At 35.2% G+C, this 12,634-nt stretch overlaps 1 protein-coding gene across 11 annotated transcripts in view; it reads right to left on the reverse strand.

The window, feature by feature from the left end:
- TBC1D5 (TBC1 domain family member 5) overlaps nt 1-12,634 on the reverse strand; it is a 548,599-nt gene that overhangs the window by 402,063 nt on the left and 133,902 nt on the right. For 5 of the 11 annotated variants that reach the window (XM_043595489.1, XM_043595479.1, XM_043595481.1 and 2 more), the window contains exon 3: nt 8,193-8,392. The exons of the other annotated variants lie outside the window; for them this stretch is intronic. The gene's annotated coding sequence lies outside the window, so the exon portion shown is untranslated. The remainder of the gene's footprint in view (nt 1-8,192; nt 8,393-12,634) is intronic. 11 annotated transcript variants of the gene reach the window in all.

Here is a 12,634-nt window from a genome sequence, read left to right on the forward strand (position 1 = left end):
TGCCAAACAACATACTATTGAACCGGAGCTGATAATCTCCCTTAGCTACATAAATATTTCCATTGTTCTGTGCTATTTATAAAAATTAAAATACATGCTATCAGATGAAAAGCACTTTTAAATGGTTACTTCATGTGGAAAATGGCTACCTACTTCAAGAAATTTTATTCCAGACAGCTACAGCTGAATGACTATTATGTGGATAAAATGATTTAGTTTGAATAGAACATAAATATATTTATAAGTCTTTATAAGACTGAAAATGTAAAACTCCAAACTTTAAGCCTACACTATAAATGATCCAAAAATAAGTAACATTTTGAACAGAAGTACATAAGAAGAGAGGTTTCAAATACATTCCAAGTAATTTAGGCTTTCAAAATATCCAGCCAATATCTCACTACATATATTGAAAAAATTAAGTAACTCTTAAGTTGAGGCAAAATTAGTTCATGTCATTTTTATATCCTGAACACATAGTTTTAATAACTAAAACCTTATCCTGTCTCAACAATGAAATGTTGGTTTAATAACGGTCAAATAATTACAAATTAAAGACTTCTTAAAAATCCTCTCTAAATGAGTGAGCTGTTCACAGACTACTCCTACCTAAATGGGAATAACCTCAAGTAAAGACTTCAAATTTCTATGTAAAATAGAAATGAGGCCACCTCGCAATTATAAAGGATCCATTGTCTATTTGTCTGATTATATGGTCATATTACTTCTCCCTTCCGAGACGCTTCTTTCAGGTCTACTAGGTACCACAAAAACTAGGAGAACTGCAAAGAGGAGGAGGTGAAACTGTTGGTCAATTTCACTGTTCATTAAGTCTTTTTTAAAAGTGAGTAACATAAGGAGAATGTGAAACAGATTCTGTCTTTTCCAGATTTCTATCTAGAGTTGGCTGTTTATCCATTATCAAAAGGTGAGAGTTAATGTACAGCACATGTATATCAAAAACTAAAAATATTCACAATAAACTTAAGCAAAACATAAAGGAAAACATCTTAAAATGACATATGTATTTAAAAGTTAGCTGAGTACCTGCCATAGGGTAAACAGTTAATAAATATCTGTTGATCAAATGAAGAGATGAATTCAGATTGATTCTACCCTCAAAGCTGATGACATTTTAGAGTCTATAAACAGAGAATTACGCTTTGACCCTCTCCCTACGTTCCCAAACATCTCCACTTAAAGTTTTTCAATTCAGTGAATAGGATTTAAAAACCATCCTTAAGTGTTACTCAAAATATGCCACTATCATAAAACCGCACAGAGACAATGGCTCATCTTGTTTAACTCAGAACTATTAGAGGTTTGAGGATGGACATCACTATTACCTTGCAAAGGAACACAAGCATGTCAGAATGAGACAGCTGGGATTTTTGCATTAAGATCTTTGCATAAAATTTTGCACTTAAAAAGGAAAAGTCACTGCAAATGGTTTAAGTCAGTAACCTAAACCAGAAACCAAGTCCCAGATGACAAAATGGCAACCCACTGGACAAATGTATACTTGAAGCCCAGGAAAGGAGACACATTAAATGATGTTAAATAATAAAGTTTTTTGTTTGTTTGTTTGTTTGTTTGTTTGTTTTTAACAGGGAAGCAACTAAGAATATGATGAACGAGTGCTCCTTAACACCTAAACTATTCACCTATAAAAAGAATTCCCTGAAGACCCTTCTCAGAGTCAGCCAATGAAGTACTGGTCAGACTCACCACAAAATAGTATATTTCACATATCGGACAAGGATGTAATGTGGGTACATATCAAAAGAAAATGTGAGAACTTTTATTCTTGCCTAAAAAGTAATGCAATAAGCTAGAACCTGCATTTAGAGGGAATCAAAATAAAGTCACAAGAGGCACACGTCATCTTATTTCTACTGCATCCATAACAGTGGATGCTCCCCAAGACAGAGTACTAAGTAAAGTGACAGTAGACCAAATATCCTCTCAGTAGAGGTGTCCTAAGTGCACAAGTGAATTGATGAATCTTCAGGAGGTATTACTCAAAATGTCTTCCAGCTCAGTGACCAAGGAACTCTTTATTGGAGCATTCTCAATACTGATTGATGCATGCTGCTTCTCTTCTACTTTAAAAACAAAAAACAAAAAAAAAAAAAAACTGTCTGGACCTCAGCTTTGCTGTTAAGCTGCCACATGTTTCTCCTTCCACTCTCCCTTGAACCCACTCTAATCAGATTTTGTCCTTTACTGAAACTACTCTTCTGAAATCACCAATGACTTCCCATTGCTAAATCCAACAGTCAATTCACAGTTCATCCATAACTTCATCTTTCAGCAACATTTGTCATAGATGATCATTTCCCTTTCTTCAAATATTTATACCATCTAGCTTCATTAGCTTACAGATATTCTGAAAGCCAAAGAAGTTTTCCTCCTACCTCACTGGGTTTTCCATCCCTGGACTTCTCTACTAATTCTACTTTTCCTTACCTGTTTACCTAAAGTGTTCCAAAGCTAGAACCTTCAATTTCCTCTAGCTATATTTACTGGACTGTATCAATATAACCCTTTAAAAATACCATCTATAACTGACAACTTCCATGGTCTCTTCTTTATCCCAGACCTCTCACCTGAACTCTGGTCCAGTCTATCTGTCCTCTTGACCTTTCCACTTGAATATATAATAAACATCTCTAACTCAACATGTTTAAAACCAAATTCCTGGCCTTCCCCCAAACCCCTTAACACACAGCCTGTATAATCTTCCCCTTCTTCATCAAATGAAACTCCATCTCTCCTATTATTTAGACCAAAACATTACTGGAGTCATTCTTGACTCTTCTTTCTCTCAGAGTTCAAATCTAATCCATCAGGAAATCCTGTTATTCAAACCACAATCATCTCTCAGCTCTAACCTTCTGCATGGTCCTTCTGCTTCTACCTTGCTCCCTTAAAATTATTGATTTTTTAAAATTTTTTTAATGTTTATTTATTTTTGAAAGAGAGAGAGAGAGAGAGCACACAAGTAGGGGAAGGAGAGAGAGAAAGAATCCCAAGCAGATGTGGGGCTAGAACTCACAAACCATGAGATCATGACTTGAGCTGGAATCAAGAGTCAGAGGCTTAACCAACTAATTCACCCAGGCACCCCAATTGTTAACTGATTTTAAATTAACTGTAATTCTTTTAAACAATAAACCACATGATAATTCCCAGATTCCTCTACAGTGTAATCGCTACTCCTCTCACCTCACTTTGCTACAGCCTCACTGACCACTCTGTTGTTCTGTGAACACATAAGCAATATGCTCACATCAGAGCCTTTCCAACTCTTGCCTTCATAGCACAACCATCTAACCTACTATATATTTAATGCATTTATCTTGCTTCTTGTGGACTTCTCTACCTTAAAACTCAAGCTTAATGAAGTTAAGAATGATCTCTATTTTGTTTTCACTGTGATATCACCTAGAACACTTTTCAGTGACAGCGGCTTCAAAGTTCTCAGGAGGAACAATGGATGGCAGAAAGAGATTAAGTCTTTGATGTTTTGAGAAAAATCATTTTAAATCTAGAAATACCCACCAAAATGATCAACTGTGAGAATAAAAGAAAAATATTTTATAAAAACAATAAAAAATTATCTAATATCACAAGTCAGAAAATACACCTTTCACCACTTAACCTTCTGAAAATTTACTTAAAGGAAACCTAGGAATAAAGATGACAATGAGATCCAGGCAATATTGGAGCAAATCCAGCAATATAACGAAAAGAAATCTGAGAATGACACTTCAGCAAAAGGCCCAGGAAGCTCTGGTTTACTGGTTCATAAAAGTCCAGGATATGTGAGATATTTCTTCAAAGGCAGTAGATAACCTTACAAAAATATTATTTTATCACCAAATATCATTTTATCCAAATTGAATACCTTTTATTTCTTTTTCTTGCCATATCTCACCAGGATTTCCAGTACTATGTCAAATAAAAATGGTGAGACTGGCTCTTTGTATATAGGGAACATTACCTCATCCATCATAATTACTCACTGCAAAAATAACTCTGATGAAAAATCCAAGTAAAGAACAGTTAGGTCCTTGTAAAGGGGGAAAAGGCAAGTTTGGCCATTCTTGTCTTATTTCTGATCTTAGAAGAAAAGCTTTCAGCTTTCACCATTCAGTATGATGTAAGCTGTGGACCTATCATATACTGCCTTTATCATGTTGAGGTACATTCCCTCTGCACTCACTTTGCTGGCAGTTTTTATCATAAATGAATGAATTTGGTCAAATGCTTTTTCTGCATCTACTGAGATTATCATTTGATTTTTGTCCTTCATTTTATTAATGTGGTATATCACATTGACTGATTTGTGGATGTTGAACCATCCTTGCTTCCCTGGAATAAATCCCACTTGATCATGGTATATGACCGTTTTAAGGGACTGTTGAATTTACTTCTGTTCAGTTTGTACAAGAGTTTTGCATCTACATTTATCAGGAAGGTTGGCCTGTAATTTTCTTCCATTGTAGCATCCTTATCCAGTTTTGGTGTCAGGGTAATATTGGCCTCATAAAATGGCTTTGGAAATACAGCTGACTCTTAAAACAATGTGGAGGTTGGGCACATTGGCACCCTATGCAGTTGAAAATCCATGGATAACTTTTGACTCCCCAAAAACTTTACTACTAGCCTACTACTGACTGGAAGCTTTACCAATAACACAAACAGTCAATTAACACATATTTTGTATTTATAAGTACTATATACTATATTCTTACAACAGAGAGGAAAGAAATTGTTATTAAGAAAATCATTAAGATAAAACACATGTACAATATTATATTTATCAAAAAAATCCACATAAAAGTGAATCCACATCAGTTCAAATCTATGTTGTTTAAGGGTCAACTGTATTCCCTCCTCTTCTATTTTTTGAAAGAGTTTGAAAAGGAATGGCATTAATTCTACTTTAAATGTTTGGTAGATTTCACCTGTGAAGGCATCAGGTTCTGTACTCTTCTTTCTTGGGAGGTTTTTGATTACTCAATCTCCTTACTAGTGATTGGTCTGTTCGAATTTTCTATTTGACATGATTTAGCCTTGGTAAGTTGTAAGTTTTCAGGAATTTCTCTGTTCTTCCAGGTGCCTAATTCTTTGGTGTATAATTGTTCACAGTAGTCTCTTATGATCTTTATATTTCTTTTCTTTTCTTTTTTTAATGTTTATTTGTTTTTGAGAAAGAGAGAAACAGAGCACGAGCAGGGGAGGCACAAAGACAGAGGCAGACACAGAACTCAAAATGGGATCCAGGCTCCACACTGTCAGCACAGAGCCCAATATGGGGCTCAAACTCACAAACTGTGAGATCATGACCTGATCCAAAGTCGGACACTCAAATGACTGAGCCACCCAGGCACCGCTGATCTTTGTATTTCTATGGTGTCAGTTATAATATCTCCTCTTTCATTTCTAATTTTGAGTCCTCTTTTTTTTTTTTTTTTTTTGACATGTAGCTAGTTTTGTCTGTATTTTGGAAAAAAATAGCTCTTACTTTCACTGATATTTTCTCTTGTCATTTTTGTCTCATTTTCATTTATTTTTGCTCTTTGTTATTCTCTTACCTTACGGCCTAGTTTGTTCTTTTTCTAGTTCCTTTAGGCATATAGTTATTTGAGCTCTTTCATTTTTCTTACTGTTAACATTTTTCACTATGAACTTCTCTCTTAGAATTTCTTTTTCTGCATTTGATTAGGGATAATTTTTATCATCTTTTTACTTTTCTATATATTCCATCCTTTCTACCACAGCTTTTACTTTTATAATCAGAAAAAAATTCTTGCAATTTTTTAAAGGACAAAAACGATCAATGTGATGGGAAGGGGGTACTGAAAGAGATCACTTTGCAAAAGGATCTGGGTTATTCTAAGCTGATATAGAGGACGTAAAAAGTTAAAAATGTGTTAAACCCAGAATGATTTGAGGGCATCAGCATGCACATACAATTTACATAGAACAAGCAAGAAGAGAATAAAGAAATATATACTTAACTATAAGGGATGGTTCTATCTAAGGTTTATCCCTTCCTCAAATTTTGAGATATGACCATTTGTACCTGTATTCTCACTATAGAAGAACCAACTAAGTGCTCTGGTGTTTCCCAGCAGTTACCCAGCTTTTTGACCACAACATGTGATAGCTTGTAGTGAATATAGAGAGAGATGAGAAGCATGGAGAAGATAGATAAAGGGCAGCTTGACTGAGATAGAAAACAAATGAATTCCATTTACTTCCCAATGAGTCAGTCATGAGCAAGTGATGTAAAGTATCACAGGTGATGATTTACACACAGGTGATGTAAAGTATGGTTCCTGAAATTGCAAAGGCAATCCGTTACTAGACAGGGAAATGAATTTAGTTATGGGAAGCAGCATGTAGTAAGAGAAATATACAAAGAGTAGAATAGAATAGAGCACTGCACACATTCCAGGTAGCTAGGGTAAAAACTATTTCAGCTTTTGTTTCACTTTCATTGGTACATTTATGCCTGTGGAAATTGGCTCATAAACGTAAATTTTATTCCTTACAGTGGTTGTGTTAAAATAAATGTGAATTCCTCCTATCTGAGACACCTTCAACTCTAAGTTCAATAATTCTAGTTTTGCTACTCCTTTAACAAATTTAATGAAGGTGGCGGGGAGGGGGACAGAAAGAGACATGGATACCAAAAAGCCTTCTATATGGAATGTGCTAAAAGTACGCTGGCAGGAAGACATTTTTTAAGGCCCCCTATGAAGGCTCAGTTAAAGGAGAAGGAAAACAATAAGGGAAAGGGTAAGGAAAAGATTGGAAACTGATGACTAGATAGATGTAAGAAGTGGAAAGAAAGTTATCAGGGAACTCTGAGTAACTGTTAGAGAACAACATCATTCCCTGAAAAAGCCTACAATCTAAATCTGGCAGATTGTGTAAACGCGCGCGCACGCGCGCGCGCACACACACACACACACACACACACAAATGAATCTACAGAACATATTACTATAATAAGGATATTTTATTGATAAGTGTTTATGTCCCCCCAAAACTCACATGTTGAAATCTTAATTCCCAATGTAATGGGAATACACGATGAAATGGGAATATAGATTATAAGGGTGGAGATGTGGAATAAGTTTAGGAATTCCCTGAGCTTGCAGGGGTGAGTTAACAAGGCATAAAGAAATAGAAAGTCATAGGATATACACACCCAAGTTTGGGTAAACAAGCTTAGGTAAATAACATTAGGTAAATGGGGCAAAGGCCCCCAGTATAGGACAAAGGTATAGGAACAGGGAATCTCAGGAAGAAAACATCCAAGATAAGGTAAACAAGATTAGGTATTCAGGGCAGAAAGGCCCCCTAACTTAGTATAGCAGAAAGCTGCTTTCACAGGAAGGAAGGACCAAATTAGGTAAACAGGTAAATAGTGCTACAGACCACAGTGGGGCAAAGTAGCCCAGAGCAGAGCTAATTAGCAAAAGAAAGATGCCTTGCGGACAGTGAGGTAGCATGCTCAGGCTTTCTTGTCCCCTAGGCCAGTTTAGGTAAACAGAGGTGGGGCCTCTCTTCTGCTGTAAACAACCTTCCACCCAGATTTTGTTTTGTATTTACCCAAACCTCTAACACCACGTATCTCCAAAACCCTCTTCCCCTCCCCCCACCCATGAGTTCATGTTCATGGTTTCGTTGTCTCTTTGTGCATGTCCATCACACTTGTAAGCCTTCTGATCCTCATAAAAACAGAGCAAGGACTCTTACTGGGGACTTTTGTCTCCTCCCAGGACATTAGCCTCTCTCGCATTTTTAGTCCTGCATCCCACTTTCTTGCTGGACAAGAGAGGACTCCAGACCCAGAGTCTATGACAGGTGGAACCCTCATGAATGGGATTAGTGTCCTTATAAGAAGAGACCTTAGAGAGGTTTCTCACTCCTTCCACCATGTGAGGACACACAAAGAAGATGGTGGTCTGTGAATCAAGCACTGCATCTGCTGGCACCTTTATCTTGGACTTCTCAGTCTCTGTGAAGACTGTGAGAATTGTTACAAATAAATTTCTGCTGTTTGTAGGTCACCAAGTCTATGGAATTTTTGTTACAGCAGCCCAGAGACTAAGACAGATACTGATAGCATTCAATTTTTAAAGGTACATTTTGAATAAATATATGCTTACCTTTCAGGAGACCTTTATTGATCCAGAAATCGAACTGACACCTGAAAATGCACGCTCTAATCTGAAGATGACTTCAGATTCAGTACAACAGAGTTCTCCAAATACAAGTCTTGGTTGGCAAACAGGAAGCAAAGAAGAATGAAGAAATAGAGATCACTTGAGTTTTCCCTCAACCAAGCTTCTGACAAAGAAGCAAATACCTAGAAAAATAAATAAATAAAATAGCCTCACACATTCCTATCCCAAAAGGAACCCTGAACCAAAGCAAACAATAAAAAGGCAAGCTGAAAAAATTTAGGTCATACTATTTTAAGCTTTTGGACGACAAGTGTTAGCCTACTCACTAATCACTCTTTCTATCATCTATTTTAACTTCTGGAAGAAAGGATGCCATTTTATTTTACTTAAAATAAATGGCACTACAAAAACTTTAAATCTAAAACACTTCCATATGAAACAAATCACATTACGACTTCATTTCATTGACATGAAAGTGTTCAAATAATAAACACACTATTTTAATACATAGTAAAATAATACCAAGTACTAAAATTACAAAGAATAAAAAAATGGAAAACTGCCATTTGAAAACAAATATGGGGAAAAATTCCATTGAAAAGGATTCCAAACATTAATAAAATGTCAAATTCAAATACTGATGTATCAGTGCAGCAAGTAAATATTATTTGTGATGTAAAAAGTAATTTCCCTAGCTTTTTTGCATAGAGAAAAATAAAAATGTCTTATCGCCTGTAATTAATATTCTTCCATAATTCATATGACACAGATACAATCTACATGAAATCTGCAAGAATGACAACTGACTTTCTTAAATAGCTATCTAATGTAAGTAAAGAACCTCTTAATAATAATATCAAATTACTAAACATTACTATCACTTTCCTCTAGATTTCATCCTATATAGTTTACTCCCTATAACCTGTTAGAACTTATTAGTAGCTCAATATATGTACAAAAGGGCAAAAGTAATTAGGTACTATAATGTGAAACATAAATCAATACCACAGAACTAAAAAGCATTATGACAATAGATATAACCTGAAACCTACTGAGATTCAAAAGAAATTATTTAAAACACATTTTAGCATCATATGCTATTAAAACCAAGTAACAAAGTATGATTTGTAAAGAACAGATGAATGTGGCATTGACCTCTAAACAGATGTCCAGAAACTTTTATGCTCTTGTATTGAATACAATTCATGTTCTGTTTGTTTGATAAAGAGAATGATTTATTACGTTCTGATGTAGCATTTCCTTATTTTAACTTTCAATCTTATCTGAAAAATTACCAACAATTCATTTCTAAGTTATACAATATATGTGTGAAAGATACCTAAATACAGTCTACAACTCCTTGGACAGTAATATAGTCACATGCTTTTTCTGTATGGTTGAGCTAAAAATTGCTACATGTCTCCATTTCTTATCTTTCCTTTGTAAAAATACAGACCATTTTTATTCTATGGGTGGCTCTTTAGAATGAAGGACATTCAAATATCTTTCAACTATTCCAATATATGTGTATTTCACAAATGTGTGTTTATATAATAGTTAATCTATATTGTCACACTACTGTGTCAATACTATTCAGAGAATGATGACTATTACTTCATAATGGCTATTCACAACCAAAGAAAAACTGCTAATATAATCAGTATCCTGAGTAGTTATAATTTGTTTTATTTCTAAATACATACTTTACACTCAGGTCAATTCTACATGTCATACATTGCTCCGAAAGTAATTTACTTTCTTGCTCTGACAGGATATATCCAATGAAATATTTTATTGGCATACCATCAGAGAAACCAAAAGGAGAAAAAGACCTACAAGGCAGAGTTAGCTAACAGAGGCTTTATCTCTACAGTAATACTGTATGAAACTAGACTTCTTCAGCCATCTATATGCAGAGAAAATGTTTACCATTAGTCTCACTGAAAGGATATACCAGTTCTTTTTCTAGTTATCCTCTATGGAATTGCATAAATATTGAGAAAATCTAGAAATAGACATACACATGCACATATAAAAATTATTGTCAGTGTATAAGTTACTGCTGCCCTGGGACTGCAATAATTTATGTAACATCTGTTTTCATATTTTTCTAATTTTTTTCCTAATTAACATGCATATTTAACGCATAAATGCTCAGACCACCTCGTTTTTCTGCTGACTGTGCCTCTTTATTTTTGAAGTTGTGCACTCCTAGGGAGAATTCAGGAGAGATGGAAACCAAAATCTTATTCAAAGCACTAATTTTAAAATGTAAACAACAGTACTAAACCAACTTCCAAGAAAATACTAAAGTCTTAAGAGTTTTCAGAATAAAAGTTCAAGCTGCCAACAACAGTCATGCACTTAACTTGAGGTCCAAATACCAACGAGCAACACAGAAGCTTAATTCCAATATTATATTAATCTTCTTGATTCCTTTTTAATTTTTATAAAAGCTGAGAAACCTACTATAAAATCTATGATTATTTGACTTTGAAAATTCTGGTAGCATTTTAAAATTGTTATGCCGTAGGCAACAAACATACATGAACACGTTCCATATGGTAAGCATCAAGAAGTATGTAACCAGCTATATGTTTTTGAATTGTAAGCTTCCGAATCCTGTGCAGATGTGAGGAAAGGGGGAAGTTTTGACTCTGAAGCTACATTCAAGTACAATCAACTTCTGAAAGATCTTAATCTGTACTGGGAAATTTAAAATTCAAAATACTACTTATCTTTATTTTTAATAGAAAAAGTAAAATTAGAGGCTGATCAAACAAATGCTACAATAACTAAAGTATTCCCAAATAACAATGTTTAATATGCCAACACTGTGACTCCATCTGTACTTACCTCACTTTAGAATTAAACACTTTGTATTTTAATTGCCTAGTTATGTATTTCAGGCAGTCATTTATTACTTCTCATCTGTTGTCAGGGCTGTTCTAGGCCTTTGTAAACACGGAAAATCTCAACCCTCATAGAACTTACATTTTATTTGGGATATCAGACAGTATCCAATAACGATGCAAATACGTAACTGTAAACAGAGATCAACGCTATTAAAAACAGGGGAAGGGGTAAGCCATGAGATTTAATAACAGGAGATTTGATTTAGCCCAGAGGTCAGCAAAGACCTAAAGACTACTTAAGATGAGATCTGAAAAGTATGGGGCAGTCTAGGAACAGCAAGTACTAAGGTCTCAAAGCATTATGAGAAAAGCACATTCTGAGTCAAGAAAGAGAAGCAGAAGGGCCAGTCACAGCTAGAGAGGGAACATATGTGAGACAAAATGGGGCAGAAGAAGTCAATAAGGCAAAATTACCACAGGGTTTTAAATATAGTATCAATCAATTACTCATTGAAAAATTACCAAATTTGGCTGAGTTACGGAGACGAGCAAGAAAGGTAAAGGGGAGGAGTTAGGTGTGAGGTGACAGATTAGACTAAAGTGGTGGTGGTAAAGATGCGGAGAGAAGGCAGGAAGATTTATGGGCTAACAGAAGAATTTGGTGAAAGATTCAATTTTGTGGAGAATGAAGTTGGATAACAATTCCATTCAGTGATATAAGGAAACCTGGAAGAAGATCTGCTGTTGGAAGAAAGAGACCAAATTACACTAGGGCATACTAAAGGATTACCTATTGGAGATGTCTTGCAGGGATTTCAATGTAAACATCAGAGCTTTAATAGTCTGGAGATTTAAGAAAGGTCTGGGCTAGAATCAAATTTAGAACTTACTAGGATATGGGTAGCAACAACAACAAAAAAGGTACCTACATTGCTTTTCCCCCCTGAAAAATTCCCTACGCACATGTTGTATCTTCCTTGTTTCTAGCTATCATACCGCATTGGAACAGAAAAAAATATATACTTCATAATGTGACAAAATCATATAGCTTGTAAATGGTTAACTTCATAAGGCATATATGCCTTATCTTAAGTTACTAAATAATAGTCATCATTTACTGAAATGCCTACTTGGGTGAAAAACTATTAAAAATATGCTGAAGCATTCTAAAAATGTGCATCAGGTCATTAATCCTCACAATAACCTTAGAATTGAACAATTATTGAGCCTACTTTTTAGATGCAGACACCGAAGTTAGGGAAGTGTTAAGAGTTGCTAGTAAAGCCAATAAATGAAAGAGGCACACTTCCAACCCAAGCATATCTGAATCCACAGCCCATTTTCTTCCCACTAAAAAGGAGGGTAGCAGGTATCGATCTTTAAAATAAATTTACCTCAGTTTCAAACCTGGCCCCAGAAGACCACTTAAGCTCTCTTAAATATCCTCATCTGCAATTCCTACCTTGCTAGGAAATACTGACACTTCAGGGAACATATAAAGTGTGTATCACCATTCACATGATCCGTCACCACAGGAGCCACAGTTGAGAGAGGGCTTAGAGCAGAAAC

Source organism: Prionailurus bengalensis, chromosome C2, assembly GCF_016509475.1.
Source record: "Prionailurus bengalensis isolate Pbe53 chromosome C2, Fcat_Pben_1.1_paternal_pri, whole genome shotgun sequence".
Taxonomy (NCBI): domain Eukaryota; kingdom Metazoa; phylum Chordata; class Mammalia; order Carnivora; family Felidae; genus Prionailurus; species Prionailurus bengalensis.